At 47.7% G+C, this 8,148-nt stretch overlaps 1 protein-coding gene across 3 annotated transcripts in view; it reads right to left on the reverse strand.

Moving 5' to 3' along the window:
* The window catches only part of LSAMP (limbic system-associated membrane protein), a 552,317-nt gene that overhangs the window by 125,181 nt on the left and 418,988 nt on the right, over positions 1-8,148 (reverse strand). The window lies entirely within an intron of this gene.

Below are 8,148 nucleotides of genomic sequence, written 5' to 3' on the forward strand. Positions count from 1 at the left end.
TGGTGGCGGCACGTTACCCCCAGACTAGCGAGTGTGCTCCGGGAGAGGGGTCGGCCGGACATAAGGCGCCCCTAGGGAGGCATTCGGAACCTGGAAGGTGGTCGGGTGCAGGGAGGTGGGTGGCTCAATGCAGGAGCACCCCCTACTGGCCCGCCTCACGTGGTGGAAACAGCGGAGGGATACGAATACCCAGCTGTGTTCCTGAGGTGGGATCTCTGCACCCGCCACAGAGTTCATGTGTCATAGGGCCAAGATGAAGACATGTGCCACACATTAATGCAAAACAGTGTAGACTAATTTACAATTTATTAAAAACTCCCTACTAAAAAAAGGGAAGCTGAGGACTGTTTGTAAAATGTTATTTCTGTTCCTGTTTCAAAAAAGGTGTCTGTGTATAGGGTTTTGGTCCATACTGCAAATGGAAATTTGATTGTTTCCCTCTACTGAGTATACAAATGAAGGGGGATTAGCTATTGACCTATCTACTTCTGACAGTTTCCATCACCAGAGTAGCAAACATTGCCTATTTCAAATGGGCCTAAGAAAGTTTAGGGTGGTGTTACAGGTTATCTTTAAAGTTTAAACCATTCTAAAGGCACTTAAAATAGGCACATCCACACATTAAAGGATTAGCACATTAAATTGGGCTAAGTATCCTCTAAGCATCTTGTATAAGGGTGCTGTTACAGGTTATCTTTAAACCATTCTAAATCTGTGGAATGCCGGGCGGTGTTAAAGTTAGAACAGTTTCAGCATAGGCTTACATATTACAAGCACCATGTGCTACCTTCAAGGAATGTTAGGTTGGTGTTAGCACATGCTGCTGGCACGTGCAAGTTCAGGGTTAAAATCCTCCGAAACATGCAGAGATCAGACCTGCCAGCAGAGGGCTGGGGAACAGGGGAATGGCTAGTTGCTGACAAGCTACTCTGGGCCTGACCGGCTTGTTGGCTCTCTAATTGATGTGCGCGCGCACACACACACACACACAGCATAACTGCAGCACACCCCCACACCTCTCCCACCCCTCTCACAACACTTGGCTTTGGCTGCTGAGTAGCACATCTGGGTGATGGAAGTGTTAGCAGCTGCAGGGAGCAGGGCTGCACAGAGACCAAGGGAAGGGGGGGACTTCCCCCACTGCCACTGTCAGTGGTGGTGGCAGTCAGAGGGGTGTGCACGAACACCCCCCCCCGCAACCCTGTCTGGGAGCAGGGGTGTCAGTATGGGGTTGCACTGGGTGTACATGTCCTGGGAAAATGTGCATATGTGTGTATCCCACCAGGTAACCCTATAGCCTGGCAGTTCCCCTCCCTGCTTCCCTCACTCCCCCAGCTGGGCCCCTCTGTGATCTGGCAGCTCCCTGCCCCACCACCCCTTTTCCTCACTCACCAGCCTCTGCTCTGCTGTCCAGCCTGTTAACACCAAGGTATCAGTGTTCAGGAGGACAACTAGTCCAAGTGAGAATGGTGCCTTCTTGGATACTGGAGGCCCTCAGACTGGTTGTTTTATCTCCATGGAACACTTGGAAGTTAAGCTAGAATGAGCTACCCAATGCAGCTTAAAGATAACCCTCACCTCAAGTGGCATAACTTTAAGTGCCTAGAGGGTATTTGGCACTTGTTAAAGATCTTGAACTTGCAAGTCTCCATGACAGCAACACTTGGCATTAGGCAGCCCTTTCCTCCCTCAAAGTTGTAGTCATCCAGCATTCCAGGATGCACAGCTCCTAGCCCCTTGACCCCTGACAAGCTTTCCACCCTCCCAAGCTCTACTGCCAAGGGAGTGGTACTGGCCTCAAGTCAACACCCCCACCCATCCTCAGTGGGTATGACCCCAGCCCACCTGGTGCCACACTGCCAGCTCCAAGGACCCTAGCACATGGCCCTCCCTTCAGAGAGCTAAGCCTTTGCCCAACATCTGGGTGTCTCTCCCTTAGCCAGGAGAATGTGGTTGGGGGCCATGGCACCCCTCAGTCTCCTATGTTCTGGGAGGAGGGGAAGGGCTGCCTAGTGCTGAGTAAAAAAAAGGGGAAGGGCTGCCTAGTGCTGAGTAAAAAAAACACTGTACTTTAAAGAAGTCTTACTGAGGGTGCAGGAACAAACCATCCCAATGTGCAGGAAGACTAGCAAGTATGGCAGAAGACCAGCTTGGTTTAGCAGGGAACTCTCCAGTAAACTAAATCACAAAACGGAAGATTCTAAGTGGAAACTTGACAAACAACTAGAGACGAGTATAAGAGTTTTTCTCGGGCATGCAGGAATGAAGTCAGGAAGGCCAAAGTGCAATTGGAGTTGCAGCTAGCAGGGGATGTGAAGGGTAACAAGAAAGGTTTCTACAAATATGTCAGTAGCAAGAGGAAGTTCAGGGAATGTGTGGGCTCCTTACTGAATGGGGGAGGCAACGCAGTGACAGAGGATGCAGAAAAGGCTGAAGTGCTCAATGCCTTTTCCATCTCAGTCTTCACAGGCAAGCTCAGCTCCAAGACTACTGCACCTGGCAGCACAGTTTGGGGAGGAAGTGAGCAACCAACAGTAATGAAAGAACAGGTTAGGGACTATTTAGAAAACCTGGATGTGTACAAGTCCAGCGGGCTGGATGGGATGCACCCAAGGATGCTAAGGGAGTTGGCTAAAGTGATTGCAGAGCCACTGACCATCATCTTTGAAAACTCGTGGTGATTGGGAGAGGTCCCAGATGATTAGAAAATGGCAAACACAGTACCCATGTTTAAAAAAGGGAAGAAAGACAGACTGGTCAGCTTCACCTCAGTCCCTGGGAAAATCATGGACCAGATCCTCAAGGAATCCATGTCTAAGCACCCGGAGAAGAAAAAGGTGATTAGGAAAAGACAGCATGGATTTACCAGGGGCAAGTCATGCCTGACCAACCTGACTGACTTCTATGATGAGCTGACTGGCTCTGTGGATGTGGGGACACAAGTGGATGTGGTATACCTTGACTTTAGTAAGGCTTTTGATACCATCTCCTACAACATTCTCGCAGGCAAGCTAAGGAAGTACGGGATGAATGAATGGACTGTAAGGTGATTAGAAAACTGGCTGGAGCATCGGGCTCCTCTTGACAATAATCAATGGCTTGATGTTGGCACCTGGTATCAAGTGGAGTGCCCCAGGGGTCAGTTTTGTTCCATATCTTCATCCATAACTTGGAAGATGGTACACAATGCACCCTCAGCAAGTCTGCAGATGACACCAAGCTGGGATGAGTAGTAGATATGCTGGAGGGTTAGGATTCAAAGTGTCCTAGACAAATTGGAGGATTAAGCTAAAAGGAACCTCATGAGGTTCAACAAGGACAAGTGCAAAGTCCTGCATTTAGGAGGGAACAATCCCATGCACCAGAACAGGCTGGGGGCTGACTGGCTGGGCAGCAGCTCTGCAGAAAAGGACCTGGGGGTTACAGTGGACAATAAGCCGAATATGAACCAGCAGTGTGCCCTTGTTGCCAAGATGGCTAACAGCATACTGGGCTGCATTAATAGGAGTGTTGCCAGCAGATCAAGGGAAATGATTATTCCCTTCTATTCAGCATTGGTAAGGCCATATCTGGAGTACTGTGTTCAGTTTTGGGCTCCCTACTACAGAAAGGATGTGGACAAATTGAAGAGGGTCCAGCAGAGGGCAACAAAAAATGGTGAGGGGGCTGGGGCACGTGACTGATGAGGAGAGGCTGATGGAACTGGCCTTATTTAGTCTAGAGAAGAGAAAACTGAGGTAAGATTTAATGGGAGATTTCAACTACCTAAAGTGGGGTTCAAAAGAGGACAGAGCTAGACTATTCTCAGTGGTGGCAGATGGCAGGACAAGGAGCAGTGGTCTCAAGTTGCAGCAAGGGAGGTTTAGGTTAGATAATAGGAAGAATTTTCTCACTAGGAGGACAGTAAAACACTGGAACGGGTTACCCAGAAAGGTTGTGGACTCTCCATCCATGGAGGTTTTTAAGACCTGGCTAGACAAAGCCCTAGCTAGGCTGATGTAGTTGGGGCTGGTCCTGCTTTGAGCAGGCAGTTGGACTAGATGACTTCCTAAGGTCCCTTCCAACCATAACTTTTCTATGATTCTATGAGTATGGTAAGGGCATGGAGATGGGGGGGGGAGGGGAGTGCTTTCTCAGGGTCCATGCTGTCACCAGAGTTAATCTCTGGCAGCTCTGCGTTGGGAGTGGAGCTTCTGGGCGGTGCAAGCATGCAGCTCAGAAAGCATGCTTCCCTGGGCTCCATGCTCCTGCCATGCTTAACCTCCAGGGCTCCCCTTCCAAAGAAAGGATCAAGTCCTGGCTGCTGGCCACCCCCCTGCTTGCCAGGCCATCTAGTGGCAAGTCACAGTTGTGCAGGTGAGAGACAACATTAAGCCTTAACCTGGGGCTGTTCTGAAACTGTCCTAACTTTAACACCGCCTAACATTCCACAGATTTGGAATGGTTTAAAGATAACCTGTGACAGTACCCTCAGACATCCTAAATTGTACCTGCAGTCACTGGGATATGGATGCCTTAACCCATTAGGCTATTTTGAAAACACTAGTGCTTTCAAACCAGAAACCAAAAGGATATTTATTCTCATTTCTGATGGGAAAAGAAATATAAGAAGCAGATGATAGCTTACTGGGATGACTGGAAGTTGAACCTGCCTTTCTATTCCACGACATCAGTTAAAACAGTCAGGCAAATGGGTGGAAAGCAACAACCCTATGGCATAGAATTTCTTGACCTTGTCTAGTCCAAGCCCTCCATTTGAGGATGCCAAACACTGAGTTCTTGGAAGAAATATACAAAAGAGAGACATGCTTGAGAAAGTTTGGAGCCCTTTTCTGGTTAAACAAACAACAAAGCCACTGTGTATAAGAGGCCTTCTGCTTATCCCAAATTGGTTGTTCTGCCCCTCACTGATGTATACTATTAAAGCAGTGAAAGGATTGGTGCAACATAATTTTTTTTCCTTCATCAAGAGCAGATCTAGGATGTAACCCCTCCCCTCTCCCCACAGGCAACAAAGATAGGCATGAGGTTTGCCACATTCAGAACCTGCTGCAAAAGTCATCCTTTCACATAGACTTCTCCATTCTCCCATCCCCACTACTTCAAATGAACCTAAGGCAGGCCCTACCAGTGTTCTTGAGGGAGACAGCAAGCTATCAATAGTTAACACAGAGAAACACAGATTTGAGGCCCTACCTTAGTCATGAATCTTGATAAACACAGTCCACAGCCAGCTATACTATAGTGATGGTTGCTTTAGAAATGTGGAGGGAGAACTCCAAAGAGTTAAGGCAAATTACAGATATCAATCCCAATGAGTTTGCCAATGGCTTTGGAGATTATCAGATGAGCTACTTACAAATGCAAATGCATATGTTTATAGTAGGAAATTGACTGCACCATGAATCTCAGCTTTGAAGAGGTCTATTCTCCTAATGAGCGTTAGTTTCAGATGACCCAGCTGTTGTATGAAATATGCTGCTAGCAGTTTAGATGGATAGCGCATTGCTGCCTGTGGAATGGGCTTTAAGTTGATTCATTATGCAATTATCCACTCCCAAGGTGAAGAATTTGCAGGTGTTGTCTTTGCTCCCCCTGGGCAACAGGAGGCTGAAACTTTACTCTTGTGATTATCTGTATTAAGATCACTTCTGTCCTCAGGGCCCCTAATTTTCTGACACTGGATTGTTCTTAGCATCATCTACCTTGCTGACTAAAGCTTGACTGATTTACTGAAGGATGGCACATGACTATTAAAGTCCGTACTACAGACATTACACTTTAACATGAAGGAATGTGACTTTCCGCATCCACCAAGTCCACAGAGTCCCAATAGCCCTTGCATTAGGAACTCTCTTCCAGCTCCATTTAAGACCCTGGTTATAGTTAGAAGAGTGATTGAGCAGAAATGTCATGGGGGAAGGCTCCCCATAGATATTCCCTTGGTAATTCCACATCAGATGCACTCACCTTGAGAGTTTTTCCCTCTCTAAATCCCAGCCACAACCATTCCACTTTGTGATCTGAAAAGAGTGCTCGTTCTTTCTGCCTCATGAATCATCCCTGGCCATTATGGCTCTGGCTTCAAAACTAGCTGACAGTTCTATTGATGGTGCACTCAGCAGAACAGAACAGCACTCTCCCATTGCTCCACAGGCCCTGGAGTGCCAGCAGAGAACATTTGCTTGCATTAGTAAAATAAAGGGACTCAAGGACATGTGGAAACAAGCACTGTGATGCACATGTGAGGATGCTTACGAAGGCCTGTGTAAAACATGGCTGATTTAAGATTTAAGCCAATGTTGACCAGTGTTTTGGAACCTCCTGAAAAGGCTAAGCACTTTTAGAGTCCCCTCTACACAGAGATATAACTTCCTAACAGAATTCATAACGTGCCATCCTAAACTCCCTTTGTGCATCCCTCAATCTTAAATACTCACGCCAAATGGAGGGCTGGTACTGTGACGGACAGTGCTAAAGAAGGCCTACCCACTCCAACAGTACAGCACTGAAGCGTGCTTTTTTTGAAGGCCAACCTCAAAACTCATGCTCTGGTGCTTGTCTGAACAGGACCAATGTTGAACAGGGCCAATGTGAGGCAGGGGAGCATGTATCCATCTCCTTCCCCTCCCTTTTAAGACAGCTATCATTTCTTGAGGTGTATTGAGGAGGAAGTCATGGGATGTTTACAGACTGCAACTGTGACCAGTGTGGGATGGCAGGAAAAGCTCTTTGCCTAGTTTTCCCAGCCTACCTGGACATAGGTGCAAGACCCAGGGGCTTCCTGCACAGTACTATAGCAGGGTAATGCTAGTCAAACAGGCATTAACCCAACAGGGAGTGGAGGAAGCCCTGACTTAGTGGCTCACAGGCTGAGGCAGCTCTAGCTACTGCATGCAACTCCCCTAATGGAATATATCAGCCAAACTAGCATCATTCACCGAGAATAATTAGAGTGAAGGGGGAGAGAAGGGCAGACAGGTGGGTAGGAGGGAGGGAGGGCATGAGCAAAAAGAAGAAAAGTGAAGGCAGGTAGAGGAGAAAGGAAGAGCAGGAGAGAGACAGAGAGCCTCACAGAGGTGCGGTAAGAAATGATAGTGTAGGAAGACAAGAGAGGAGATAATGAAATGTCTCCAAGACACAGTGCACTGGAAAGGGGGCACTCTTCCCTCATTGGAAAGATGAATAGCTCTTAGCACTTTCGCCTCAAACAGAGCTTGCTGCCACCTTCTGCTATTCCTGCCTTTGCCAGCTAGCACACCCAAACCCAGTCCTCTGCTCCATCATGGCTGGGACTCAGAGTGACATTTTCTGTCTTGGCCATCACCCAGGCTACTGCACAAAGCCTGTGCTCCTGTGCCCTTGTAAATGCCACCATTCATGGTGCTCCAGGCAGGGAGAGAACAATCTGCTTGCAAGGAGCGGGAGGCCTATTTTGTTTTATTATTTAAATGGATGCTACCAGGCACTAATGGGCTGTTGTATGGTCGTGGTCTAAGTGTCTCATGTTAATAGACAAACAAGGTTCTTTGGAAGAATGTGATATCTTTTATTACACCAACTAAATAGCTCTGCAAGCTTTCAGACACAAATGCCCTTCTTCAGGCATGGTGCTGACTTTATGTATGCCTGAAGAAGAGTGTTCATATCCAAAAGCTTGCAAAGAACAACTTTCCAACTATTTAGTTGGTCTAATACAAGGTGGTATCACATTTACCCAAAGAACCTTGGCTATGTCCTTAGACCAACAGGGTACAATCAACAGCTCCAAATCACGTTAATAGATGCTTTCCCATCATGCTGGAGAGAGACAATTGCATCTCAGCTGGGAGGAGTTGACCTGATGAGACACAGGCCTATTGAGGGCCTGGTAACTCAGAAGACAGGCTTTGCCATGCTGGCCCTATCCAGTTGTATATGCTGCCTCCAGCCTGACCCAGGAGGGGATGCTTCAGTTGACAAGGAGAAACTGCCTCACAGTGTGCCTGGGTCAATTGTGCAATGCCCTTTATAGGAATTAGGGGTGAAAGCACGAAGCCTTCCTGACCACACTGCTGCCCGATGGTAATTAGCTGGTGCCCTCAGGAGTCAGAGACCACGGTGAGGAGAGAAGCCTTGACAGATCAGCCATTGCTGGACATCCTCAAA

Source organism: Gavialis gangeticus, unplaced genomic scaffold (genome assembly GCF_001723915.1).
Source record: "Gavialis gangeticus isolate Ggan-Ray unplaced genomic scaffold, GavGan_comp1, whole genome shotgun sequence".
NCBI classification, from domain to species: domain Eukaryota; kingdom Metazoa; phylum Chordata; order Crocodylia; family Gavialidae; genus Gavialis; species Gavialis gangeticus.